This window comes from Lactuca sativa, chromosome 2, assembly GCF_002870075.4.
Source record: "Lactuca sativa cultivar Salinas chromosome 2, Lsat_Salinas_v11, whole genome shotgun sequence".
NCBI lineage: Eukaryota > Viridiplantae > Streptophyta > Magnoliopsida > Asterales > Asteraceae > Lactuca > Lactuca sativa.
In genome coordinates, this window is record NC_056624.2 from 10,852,943 (window position 1) to 10,867,547 (window position 14,605).

Below are 14,605 nucleotides of genomic sequence, written 5' to 3' on the forward strand. Positions count from 1 at the left end.
CGGTAAAGGGACCTGGTGAAGTCGAAGCAATCCTTGAGGAAAGCACAGGTAGATGTGGAAGGTAGTATTTTCCCATACAACCAAAAGCAGAGGACCCGTAATCGAATCAAGGAGGGCCTAGACGAAATTGGGAACCTTGGGAAGTGTGTTAGATCTCTCGAGTATATGTATGATCCTAACTTTTATGCGTGTGTTTTTAGTTTGGTGACCACACGACATGGAGCAGGAGGTTCCGAATCAGGATCAGGATCGTGCTCGGGTTCGGGATCCGAGCAGGTTGATGACGAGCTACATGAGTTCATCGTGTCTAAGATCACGAGAGACATCCTTGAGTCGACCCCTATCATCATCGGGTCGATCAAGGAGGGGATTTTTGAGGTGATGGAGGATCGTCTTCCATCATTCAAGAGTGATATGGAATCTAGCCAGATGGGTACGTGCACACTGTCCTTTAAGGACTTTTGTGGGAGTGGTGAGCCGGATTTCCATGGGGTGAAAGACCCCATTGCTAGTAGGAGATGGATCGCAGACATTGAGTCTGCGCAACTGACGAGCTTCTGCCCAGAGGTGTCGAAGATGAGATATGCAGCAGGATGCTTACGAGACAGGGCTAGGGATTGGTGGGAGTCTGTTGGTGACTCATTGGGAGCCTCGGTTGTTGAGGCTATGACTTGGTCGGACTTTGTGACTAGATTCAGGGCAGAGTTTACGCCAGCTGTGAAGCTTCAGCGGCTAGCAAGGGAGTTTTTGGATATGAGGCAGACTACAGAGACTGTGGGGCATTTTGGCAGGGATTGTACTGCCCCTGCCCCTGCGGTACAGATGACATACCTAATTTGCTTCCATTGCAACCAGAGGGGGCACAAAAGGGCTAATTGCCCGAGATTGACAGCAGCATCAGCAGTAGTGCCAGCGGCGGCGGCAGTGTCAACGACGACGCGGGTTACAGATGGCCGGAAGGTCAAGACAGAGGTTACAGTGGTGCTGAGGTGAGAATTTCAGCTGACAGCCGAGGAGGCACATGCTACACCTGAGGTGGTGAGGGGTATGATTCTTTCCCTCTGATCTCTTTTTGTTGTGATTGTTTTATATGTATGTGCTCTGTTTAGGATCGTTCCATGTGAACGGCATCCCAGTTCTGGTGTTGTTTGACTCGGGCGCTACCCGATCATTTTCATCTCTTGCTGTTAGCAAGAGATTTTCCGAGTCTTTGGGCATGTTGGATTGCCCTCTAGAGGTAGAGATTGCAGACGACAGTTCGGTGCGGGCATCGACGATATTTCGAGATTGTGTGCTGAGGTTATTTGAGGAGTGCTGCTTGGTAGACTTGGTTCCCATTCGATTGCGTGGGAACAAGGTGATTATAGGCATGGATTGGCTCAGCCCTAATGGGGCAGTGATCGACCGCGCGCAACATTTGGTGCGGGTCAGGACCCCAAGTGGGGGAGAGCTGGTGATTCAGGGCGAGAGGCCACAACGAGGACCAAATTTATGTTCAGCATCGAGAGCTAGGAGTTACCTTCAGCAGGGTTGTGTAGGTTATGTCGCATATGTTTTGGATACCTGGGAAACGGGTAGAGCGGCGGTGGACGATGTACCTGTGGTATGGAAGTTTGCGGACGTATTCCCCAAGGAGTTGCCTGGGATACCTCCGGAACAACATGTGGAATTCAGGATCGACCTACTTCCTTGTGCGGCTCCGATAGCCAAGGCACCATATCGGTTGGCTCCTCCAGAGATGCAGGAGTTGTCTACAAAGCTACAAGAGCTGTTAGACAAGGGTTTCATTAGACTGAGCAGTTCACCCTGGGGAGCCCCGATTTTGTTTCTGAGGAAGAAGGACGGGTCGCATCGGATGTGTATAGATTATCGGGAGCTGAACAAGGTAACGGTGAAGAACCGCCACCCACTCCCGAGGATTGATGACCTCTTTGACCAGCTACAGGGAGCATCTTGGTTCTCCACGATTGATTTGCGTTCAGGGTATCATCAGATGAGGGTCAGAGAGGAGGATGTGCAGAAGACTGTGTTTCAGACGCGTTATAGCCATTATGAGTTTGTGGTGATGCCTTTCGGGCTCACAAATGCTCCTGCCGCATTCATGGACCTCATGAACCGCATGTGTAGACCGATGTTGGATCGATCTGTGATGGTATTTATTGATTACATCTTGGTTTATCTCAAGATGCGGGAGCAACATGAGGAGCATCTGCAGGAGATTCTAGAGACTTTGAGGAGGTAGAACTTGTATACTAAGTTCTCCAAGTGTGAGTTCTGGTTGCGCGAGGTGTAGTTTCTTGGGCACCTTGTTAACCAGAACAGGATTTCGGTAGATCCAGCCAAGGTAGAGACTGTGATAAATTGGGAGGTTCCAAGGTCTCCATCTTAGATTCTGTCACACCCCAAACCAGAATGGCGGAAACATTCGGGGGTGGATGACTTCACGTAGTATCACAACAATTGAATATTGTAAAGAAAGTAACACAAAAATCATATATATAATGAAAACGTATATTGTTGCGTTATACATGTTATCAAAAGAATATTACAATATGATGATAAATGTTCAATAATAAAAACATCCTTAGTGTTCCTTCTCCAAAAGTTGGTAGTTACCTGTATTACTGATTCCCTGAGAAATACAAGTGGTTTTGAAAAAGTGTCAACAATTAAGTTGGTGAGTTCATGAGTGTTTCGAGTTAAAAAGTATATCCTTTTTGGTAGCAAATTTGTAAACGAGGTTTTTCAGAAAATCCAATATTTTCTATAAATGATTCATAAAGTTTCCAAAGTTGGAAAGTGTTGGTATCTTTTGTACTTGAATCATAAAAACAACTTTGTATGAAAAATAATGTAGAATACTGAAATGCACATATGAATCTCGTAAATCAATCTTGTTTTGTACTTTTTATGTGAGTTTTATAACCATGCTATTGACACTCACGGCCTGTAACAACATTCTTCAGGTGTTGCAGTGTTATGACATTTGTCACCCCAGACCTGCCGGTCTAACTATAGCTAGTAGTTTAGATGCAGGGTTGTCAATCCCGTATAGATCTATACACAAGTATCACGCTCTCCCTCCAAGAGATTATGGTATATAATACATGACTTGAAATGCATACAAAAATGTACGTTGAAGTTTGAATATCTCACATTGCTTAGTATAAATATATTTACAATGAAATGACCTTACTTCTTTTGACAGTGTGTCGTTTTTCAAGATGTATATGTAAAATGTACGACTGACTCGTTAACTATACCCATTATAGTTTTTCAGATAGTATGTTCCATTTGGTGAAAATAACTTAGTGATATAATAGCTCTTGTATACATAAGTTGTTTGTATCGATATTCGAAGATAGAAATTTCATTTATGCTTATAAAACGATATTTCAACGTGTAATGTACTTGTATTTCCCCCTTAAAACATGAAAACGAATTGAAAGGTAGGGGTATGAACTCACTCGTTAGGTTTGAAGAGAGAGGCTAGAGTTGAGTAGAACTTCGACCGCGGATAGTTGCGTCGTCGGGCTCTTCGGGGATCTCTGCAGCGTAAATCTTTCGTCGGGGGCTCGAGTGTGGAAACCAAGGTCGTCGGGACAACTTCTTGTGCTTGGAAGTGAGTGAGAGTAACTGGAGATTTGAGAAAATGTGCCTAAACTCGCAGCTGATGCCATCTATTTATAGTGTTGGGAGAGTGAGTACGCGGGGCGTAATTTTGGAGTACACGGGGCGTACTCACGTACGCAGCGCGTACCTCGTTACGCTGGGCGTAAGAATGCATCATGGTTTACGACTCCTTGCTAGCTAAGCGTAGAGTGGGCGGGCCGATGGGACTCGACCCTGGGTCTAGTACGCGGGGCGTACTCCCAGAGAACGCGGGGCGTAATCCGGCCTGTCCTCTTCTAAATTCCGCAACTTTCGCGTACAAGCTCCGTTTTTCGTGTTCTTTATATCCACGCGTAGGTGAGATTATGCTCTACAACTTTCCTTTAGACTCCGTCAGCTAGTTTTGACTTTATTTTTAATGACATAATTTTAAATAGGTCGGGCCTCCTAAAGTCCGTTAAAGATTTATAGGTTCTTTATTCGGCGTCGGTTTTCGTTTGTCTTTTTATCAATTTGCTCCTATTGTGGAGATCTTTAACTCTCATTTAGATTGCGTTAGCTAATTAACACTCGATCTCCAATTCGAGTTTTTAGCCCTCTACTACTGTTACGAAACTTTGAAAATTCGTAACTTCTTCATACGAGGTCCAATTTGGGCGATCTTTTTATGCACGCTCACCTTTCAACGAGATCTACGATTTTTGTTTAGATGCTTAAGGCTAAAATGCATATTATTGAGATTTTACTTTTTACGTCAAATAATGTTTTAACGGCGTGTCATAATTATACGAGTGGTTATAATTTCTTCAATATAACCCGGTTTTGAGTGTTCTTTATGTTTTCGGAAACCTTGACACGTTATCTAATATTTGATGCATCCCAACTTAGATATTTGAACACTTTATTTTCAAGGTTAATTTAGTTGTATTTGACTTTTGAGCGTTACAATGCTTTTGGAAAAATATAGGATTGTCACATCATCCCCTTGTTAAGGGAATTTCGTCCCAAAATTTAATCTAAGATAGAGTTTTCAGTTTAGGAAAAAGATGCGGGTACTTTTGTTTCATCTGATCCTCTCGTTCCCAGGTGTATTCAAGTCCTCGCTTGGCGTTCCAGCGGACCTTTACGATAGGTATGCGGCTTTGTTTAGTCCTTTTGACTTCCCGATCCATGATCTCTACTGGTTCCTCTACAAATTGGAGGTTTTCATTTATTGCAATTTCGTCTAGAGGGACGACAAGGGTCTCATCAGATAAGCACTTCTTTAGGTTTGATACGTGAAAGGTAGGGTGTACGTTGTGGAGTTCCTGAGGTAGTCTAAGTTTGTAAGCCACTGGACCGATCCTGGAAAGGATCTCGAATGGTCCGATGTATCTAGGGTTCAGTTTCCCACGTTTTTCGAAGCGTATTAATCCTTTCCAAGGTGATACTTTTAGTAGGACACGGTCTCCAACCTGGAATTCCAAGGGTTTTCGACTCTTATTTGCATAACTCTTTTGTCTATCCCTTGATGCCTTTAGACGTTCTCGGATTTGAACAATCTTCTCCATAGTTTCCCTTATGATCTATGGTCTAGTGAGCGTGTTTTCAGTTGCTTGTCCTCTTGCTAGTTGTGTGTCCCCCACTTCGGCCCAGCATAAAGGTGACCTACACTTGCGGCCATAGAGGGCTTCGAATGGGGCAACTTTGATACTGGTGCGGTAGCTATTGTTGTACGAGAACTCGACCAAGGGTAGATGTGTGTCCCATGCTTTGCCAAAATCGATTACGCAAGCTCTCAGCATGTCTTCTAGGGTTTGTATGGTTCTCTCGCTCTGGCCGTCGGTTTGTGGGTGATAAGCGGTACTCATGTCTAGTCTTGTCCCCAAAGCTTTTTGTAGCGACTGCCAGAACCTTGAGGTGAATTTACTATCTCGGTCCGAGATAATGGATACGGGCACACCATGTAGTCATACAATTTCTCTGAGGTATGTCCTTGTTAACTTCACCAATTTATCCGTCTCTTTGATCGGTAGGAAATGCGTTGATTTAGTTAACCTGTCGACAATTACCCAAATGGTGTCGCGCCCGCTTGTCGTTTTGGGTAACTTGGTTATGAAATCCATGGTTATTCGCTCCCACTTCCATTCGGGTATTTCTGGTTGTTGTAATAATCCCAAAGGCTTTTGGTATTCTACCTTGACCTTAGCGCACGTCAGACATTTACTTATGTAAGTAGCAATTTCCACTTTCATGTTCGGCCACCAGTACAACTTTTTGAGGTTGAGAAACATTTTATCGGATTCGGGGTGTATGGAGTATCGTGTCTTATGGGCTTCGTTCATGATAACTTCCATAAATCCTCCAAACTTCGGTGTCCAAATCCTATCTATGAAGTAATGAACTCCATCATTCTTGACATCAAGCTTCTTATCCATTCCCCTTAAAGCCTCCCCTGCTGTAACAGCTCAAATTTTCAAATAAAATTTTCATTTAAAATAAAACATCATTATTCGACAACAGAGTTTATTCCAAGTTTATTGCAAAAGTATAAATGATAAATCTCCAAGATCTTCAACAATGGCAGTGTGTACGTGTCACGCCGGCGCCTTCCCACGGTCATCACTAGTACCTGAAAAACATAAACACAACTAGTAAGCATAAATGCTTAGTGAGTTCCCCAGTATACGACTTACCCACATACGCCTTCTGGCCCGGACCTTTCGGTCCACATAACATTGCCTTCCGGCCCGTAACATAATCGTCTTCCGGCCCATAACATATCGCCTTCCGGCCCGTATTAAATTGCCTTCCGGCCCATAGTATTTTGCCTTCCGGCCCATAATAGTATAAAACATAACACATGTAACATAACGCACATAACACATAAGTCATACACCATACCGTTCTTTCTATTACATAAAGTCTCGCCTTCCGGCCCGTATAAGCATACATCACATTTAAGCATACATCACATATAAAGCATCTACCTCTCTAGACATAGCATAAATATAACACATACGACCTTCCGGTCTCGCAGTCAAACCCTTCCGGGTGAAGTATAGTGAGAAGACTCACCTCGTAGTATGCAAGCTATAAACCCTTCGAGCTACTCGCACTCGATCCGCTAATCCGCAGGTTCCCTATAATGCCACATACCTTTATTAATGATCTTATCAAACAAGACAACCGACCCTACTAAATTACATACAGGTCAACGGTCAATCTTGACCGGACTCGTCGAGTGCAAAGGGCAACTCGGCGAGTATAGACACCCCGACTCCACTCGCCGAGTCTAAAGAACGACTCAACGAGTTCTAGTAGATCTTCAAGCTACTCGCCGAGTCTGAAGAACAACTCGGCGAGTCCTAGTGAATCTTCAAGCTACTCGCCGAGTCTGAAGAACAACTCGGCAAGTCCTAGTGAATCTTCAAGCTACTCGCCGAGTCTGATCATTGGACTCGGCGAGTCCTCGCCATGCAGTCAATCCGCTGCCTCCTGTATTTCGCATGATTTCGAAGTATATAGATATGGGGCTTCCTGGACTTTCACATATACTATTACAGGGGTTTTTAAACACTTGTAACAACACTATAATCTAACAATTCCTTAAATGGGTTTCCTAAACCCTAAATTCGCATACAACGTAAAAGCTACAGATTATGATCCGAAGATTACCTGGAAACGTGTTCCCTGTGTCCCCAACCTCCAGTACTCGACTCCTTGGACTTCCTTTGATCAACACCTTGCCTCTCCTTGTCTAACAATCTCTTCAAGCTTCCTCTAGCCCTCACTCTTGCTCCAGATGCCCACAAACTCCCAAGGTATCTTCAATCGGCCAAAAGACGCGACATGACGGCCATAAGATCATTATATACGATTCAGAATCGAAACGGCTAGGGTTCAGCTGAACAGCGTCGACTCGCCGAGTCCCTATTGGACTCGTCGAGTCCAGTCGCGTATCTGCGACCAAGACCATGGCCCTACTCGGCGAGTCATGCACCAACTCGCCGAGTCCCCTCCTAAATGTGCCCCAAAAATAATTTAAAGAAATACCTGAAATTCTGAGCTGTTACAACTCTCCCCCACTAGAACTAGACTTCGCCCTCGAAGTCTCATTCTGCGAATAACTCCGGATGTTGCTCCCGCATTTCTCTTTCCGGCTCCCAAGTCATCTCCGATTCCTTCCGATGTTGCCACTGAACCAATACCAGAGGTATCTCCTTGTTCCGTAGAACCTTGATCTTCCGATCCCTGATAGCTACTGGTCTCTCGGCGTAATTCAGACTCGCATCCACCTGAATATCTTCTAACGGAACCACTGCTGCCTCATCGGCTATACACTTCCTCAGTTGTGATACGTGGAAGGTATTGTGAATCTAACTCAGCTCCGCTGGCAACTCCAACCGATAAGCTACCCGACCTACCCTTGCAATTACCCGGAATGGGCCTATGAACCGGGGCCCCAATTTGCCCCTCTTCCTGAACCGGATCACCTCTTTCCAAGGAGAAACCTTTAGGAGAACGAAGTCGCCGACCTGGAATTCGAGCTCGGACCGGCGTCTGTCCGCATAACTCTTCTGTCGGCTCTGGGTGGTCAATAACCTCTGCCTCACTCGTTGAATCTGTTCGGTCGTTTGAAGTACGATCTCTGTACTGCCCATCACTCTCTGTCCCACTTCTCCCCAGCAAATGGGAGTCCGACACCTCCTACCATACAACAACTCAAAAGGTGGCATACCAATGCTCGAATGATGGCTGTTGTTGTAGGAAAACTCAACCAGCGGCAGATGCGCATCCCAGCTACCCCCGAAGTCTAACACACACGCTCTAAGCATGTCTTCCAATGTCTGGATCGTCCGCTCGCTCTGACCGTCGGTCTGGGGATGGTATGCGGTACTAAAATGCAGTTTAGTACCCAACTCCTCATGGAATTTCTTCCAGAACCTGGAAGTGAAACGTACATCGCGGTCCGAAACAATCGAGGTCGGCACTCCATGCCGAGATACTATCTCTCTCACGTATAACTCTGCCAACTTCTCTGCTGATGAACTTTCGCTAATGGCAAGGAAGTGTGCACTCTTTGTTAGCCTATCCACAATCACCCAAATTGCATCGACTCCCCTGGCAGTTTTTGGCAATTTGGTGATGAAATCCATCGTGATCTGATCCCACTTCCACTCAGGAATCTCCAAGGGTTGCAACTTACCGTGCGGTCTCTGGTGCTCGGCCTTAACCCTACGGCAGGTCAAACACCTCTCAACGAACCAGGCAACGTCTCTCTTCATGCAAGGCCACCAGTACTCCTTTTTCAAATCCAAATACATTTTCGTAGCACCGGGATGGATCGAGAATTTCGATCTGTGTGCCTCCTCCATCAAAGTAACACGCGTACCGCCCACGAATGGTACCCAGATCCGACCCTGAAATGTCAGAAGTCCCCGCCCATCCGTAACGAACTCTGAAATCAACCCGACGACCCGCTCCTGTTTCTGCATCCCAGACTTCACGACCTCGGCCTGTGCCCCATGAATAGCATCTAATACCGGAGTCATCACCGTCAATCTCAAACACACGTCCCGCAATGGAGTACTCTCCGCCCTACGACTCAATGCATCAGCTACCACATTAGCCTTGCCTGGGTGGTATAGGATCTCACAGTCATAATCCTTAACCACGTCTAACCATCTCCTCTGACGCATGTTTAGGTTGGGTTGATCCATCAAATACTTCAAACTCTTATGGTTCGTGTATATGGTACAACGAACCCCGTACATGTAGTGACGCCAAATTTTGAGGGCGAACACTACTGCCCTTAACTCTAAGTCATGCGTGGGATATCTCGCTTCGTGAGGCTTCAGCTGCCTCGATGCATAGGCTATCACATGGCCCCTCTGCATCAACACTGCACCCAGTCCTGAAATCGATGCGTCGCAATATACGACAAAGTCCTCCATCCCCTCCGGGAGAGCTAATACTGGTGCTTCGCACAGTCTCTGACGAAGTGTCTCGAAGGAAGTTTGCTGCTCGGATCCCCATGAAAATGTAACACCCTTTCGGGTCAATTTGGTAAGCGGCACTGCGATCTTGGAGAAGTCCCTAATGAACCTTCGATAGTACCCCGCCAACCCAAGAAAACTCCTGATCTCCGAAGGTGACCTCGGTGCCTCCCAACTCATCACCGCTTCCACCTTGGCCGGATCGACCAATATCCCTGCCTGATTTACAACGTGCCCCAGAAATTGAACCTCCCGTAACCAGAAGTCACATTTGGAGAATTTTGCATATAGCTTCTCCGACCTCAGTACCTCAAGGACCTCCCTCAAATGTCCCTCATGCTGCTCCCTAGACCGCGAATACACCAGAATGTCGTCGATGAATACAATCACAGACCGATCCAGCATCGGCCTGCATACCCTGTTCATGAGATCCATGAACACTGCTGGGGCATTGGTGAGCCCAAAAGGCATCACCACGAACTCATAATGCCCATACCGCGTCCTAAAGGCTGTCTTCTGGACGTCCTCATCCCACACTCTTACCTGATGGTACCCTGATCTCAAATCAATCTTGGAAAACCAAGATGCCCCTTGCAACTGATCGAATAGATCATCGATCCTCGGTAACGGATAGCGGTTCTTGACTGTCACCTTGTTCAGCTCCCGGTAATCGATACACATCCGGTGTGAACCATCCTTCTTCTTGACGAACAGAATCGGTGCTCCCCACGGCGAGCTACTCGGCCGAATAAATCCCTTCCCCAACAACTCTTGAAGTTGCGAGGACAATTCTTGCATATCTGGAGGTGCAAGACGATAAGGCACCTTCGCAATAGGCGCAGCCCCTGGAACTAGATCGATACCAAACTCCACTTGCCTCACAGGAGGTATTCCTGGCAAATCCTCGGGAAAAACATCTGGAAACTCGCGCACCACTGGAACCTCCTTCAATGTCTTCGGTCTCTCGGAACTCTCCCGCGTATCCATCACATACGCCATAAAACCGTTACATCCCCGCTGTAGGCATTGCCTCGCCCTAGCGGCCGAACAAAAAGCTGATCTTGAACGGGTACCCTCTCCGTATACCGTAAGAACTCCCCCACTAGGGTCTCGTATAGTCACCAGCTGACGCTCGCAGTCGATGACAGCGCTGAATCGGCTCAACCAGTCCATGCCTACGATGACACATACATCGCCCATCGCAATAGGAATTAGGTCAATCGGAAACGCGACCCCGAAGATCTCTAGTACACATCCCCGAAGAACCTCCGTAGCACAAATCACCCTCTCAGCCGCAATAGAAACGCTCAAAGGCCGACTTAACGGCTCACGACTAATGCCGATGTGCTGACTAAAAGCTAACGATACAAACGATCTACTCGCACCCGAATCAAATAACACTAGAGCAGGCATAGAGTTCACAAGAAAAGTACCTACACATACATTAACATAAGCATAGCATTTCGACCTTTAAGTAAATACGTGAATGATAACATACCTGCCACAACATCGGGCGCAGCGCGGACCTCCTCCGCAGTCAGCTGAAAGGCTTTCCCGCGAGCCCTCGGGGCCTCGACCTTCGCCGGTCGGGTCTCAGTAGTCCGGGTAGTAGGTGTAGCTCCCTGATGAAGTTGCGGACACTCGGCCTTCCGATGGCCTGTCTGGTTGCAGTGAAAGCAAACCATAAACCCCTTAGGGCAATCCCTGGCAATATGTCCCTCCTTGCCACACTTGTAGCAACCACCAGCTCGACACACCCCCTCGTGACTCTTGCCGCACTTCGCGCAAGTGCGACCCTTCGGACCTCCCATCCTCGAATCAGCGAACTTAGTCCGCTTGGCTGCCGGCTGAGACTGGGCCGGCCGTCGATCCACCTGCCGAGACTCAGCCTCCTCCCTCGCTTGAGTCTCCAACTCAATCTCGCGCTTCCTGGCGTTCGCCTGAAGCTCAGTGAAAGTACGATAGGTGGAGTTTGACACAAACTCCCGGATCTCCCTCTTCAAAACACCCAAATACCGGCTCATCCGCGACTGTTCAGTAGATACCAGCTCAGGGCAGAACATTGCCCTCTCATGAAACTTCTGTGTAATCACTGCCACGGAATCAGTACCCTGCTTAAGGGTCAAGAACTCCTGAATCAATCGCTCCCTCTCCACCGGGGGAACGTACTCGTCCCTGAACATCTCCGTAAACCTCTCCCATGTCACCACCGTAATCTCTGCCTGAGTGAAGTTCGCCGTCACGAACTTCCACCAATCCTTCGCTCCCAGACGGAGCTGGTTCAAGGCGAACCGTACCCTCAAGTGCTCCGGGCATGAGCAAGTATAGAAGCACCCCTCGATGTCGGCGATCCACCTCATAGCTGCAATCGGATCCTGCGTCCCATCAAATTCAGGGGGTTTCGTGTTGCTGAATTCCCTGAATAGTAATGAATCACCCCCTTGCGGCCTAGCAGCAGCCACAGCTGCGGTAGCGGCAGCAACTGCAGCTTCAGTAAGTGCGGCGTACCGCTCCTCAAACTCCTCCATCAACGTGGTCTTAATAGACCCAAACATCTCCGGGATCTCAGCCCGGACCGCCGCAGCTACCTCTTCCTGAATAATCTGACGAATCTCCTCGTCACTCGCACCGCTCGAACTCGCCCCATTGCGTGTGATGACCGTGATGTCTCTGAAATACAACATAAAATCATCAGAGACCCCACCAAGTACAATGGTACTGGATACGCGCCCTACTCAGTCTCCGATTTCCAGGGATTCTTACTTGGGTCTTCCACTGATCCGGTGTCTTCGGTAGTACGGGCCCAATACTACCGACCACACCGTATCAGTATTCGTCCCAAGTCTTCCTCCCCAAATCCCGAATAATGAGTACTCTACCTCTAGTATGCACTATCTACATGTATGCTGCCAAACATCCCATATAAGCAATCTCTCTAGACTAAGGCATCACAAAACAGGCAATTCTAGTCCTATCATGTATACCTAGTCTTCTAGCATGCATAACAATTCATAATTCAGTGCATAACATAACATCGTAAGGTATTCTGGGGATCTTTACCGTTCGGACGCTGGTTGCTCGTACACACTGTTCCATCCTTGTTTTACCGCCTTACCATTTATAAAATGTTGTGTCCTTATTATTTAAAAAGGTTTTTCCTCAAATCCCCGGTCTGAGTTCAGTTGCACCCAAAAGTACACCCGAATCCCTCAAACCAAGGCTCTGATACCAATTGTAACAGCTCAAATTTTCAAATCAATTTTTCATTTAAAATAAAACATCATTATTCGACAACAGAGTTTATTCCAAGTTTATTGCAAAAGTATAAATGATAAATCTCCAAGATCTTCAACAATGGCAGTGTGTACGTGTCACGCCGGCGCCTTCCCACGGTCATCACTAGTACCTGAAAAACATAAACACAACTAGTAAGCATAAATGCTTAGTAAGTTCCCCAGTATACGACTTACCCACATACGCCTTCCGGCCCGGACCTTTCGGTCCACATAACATTGCCTTCCGGCCCGTAACATAATCGCCTTCCGGCCCATAACATATCGCCTTCCGGCCCGTATTAAATTGCCTTCCGGCCCATAGTATTTTGCCTTCCGGCCCATAATAGTATAAAACATAACACATGTAACATAACGCACATAACACATAAGTCATACACCATACCGTTCTTTCTATCACATAAAGTCTCGCCTTCCGGCCCGTATAAGCATACATCACATTTAAGCATACATCACATATAAAGCATCTACCTCTCTAGACATAGCATAAATATAACACATACGACCTTCTGGTCTCGCAGTCAAACCCTTCCGGGTGAAGTATAGTGAGAAGACTCACCTCGTAGCATGCAAGCTATAAACCCTTCGAGCTACTCGCACTCGATCCGCTAATCCGTAGGTTCCCTATAATGCCACATACCTTTATTAATGATCTTATCAAACAAGACAACTGACCCTACTAAATTACATACAGGTCAACGGTCAATCTTGACCGGACTCGTCGAGTGCAAAGGGCAACTCGGCGAGTATAGACACCCCGACTCCACTCGCCGAGTCTAAAGAACGACTCGACGAGTTCTAGTAGATCTTCAAGCTACTCGCCGAGTCTGAAGAACAACTCGGCGAGTCCTAGTGAATCTTCAAGCTACTCGCCGAGTCTGAAGAACAACTCGGCAAGTCCTAGTGAATCTTCAAGCTACTCGCCGAGTCTGATCATTGGACTCGGCGAGTCCTCGCCATGCAGTCAATCCGCTGCCTCCTGTATTTCGCATGATTTCGAAGTATATAGATATGGGGCTTCCTGGACTTTCACATATACTATTACAGGGGTTTTTAAACACTTGTAACAACACTATAATCTAACAATTCCTTAAATGGGTTTCCTAAACCCTAAATTCGCATACAACGTAAAAGCTACAGATTATGATCCGAAGATTACCTGGAAACGTGTTCCCTGTGTCCCCAACCTCCAGTACTCGACTCCTTGGACTTCCTTTGATCACCACCTTGCCTCTCCTTGTCTAACAATCTCTTCAAGCTTCCTCTAGCCCTCACTCTTGCTCCAGATGCCCACAAACTCCCAAGGTATCTTCAATCGGCCAAAAGACGCGACATGACGGCCATAAGATCATTATATACGATTCAGAATCGAAACGGCTAGGGTTCAGCTGAACAGCGTCGACTCGCCGAGTCCCTATTGGACTCGTCGAGTCCAGTCGCGTATCTGCGACCAAGACCATGGCCCTACTCGGCGAGTCATGCACCAACTCGCCGAGTCCCCTCCTAAATGTGCCCCAAAAATAATTTAAAGAAATACCTGAAATTCCGGGCTGTTACACCTGCCACATTCTCAGAAGTTAAAGCTTCTATTTGAGCTTCTTTGATTTGTGTGGACAGTTGTGAATGGATTGTCATGGTTAAAGACTTCACTCTGTGGCCCGAGTATTCCTTCCGGCTGAGTGCATTGGCCACCACGTTAGCTTTTCCGGGATGATATTGAAT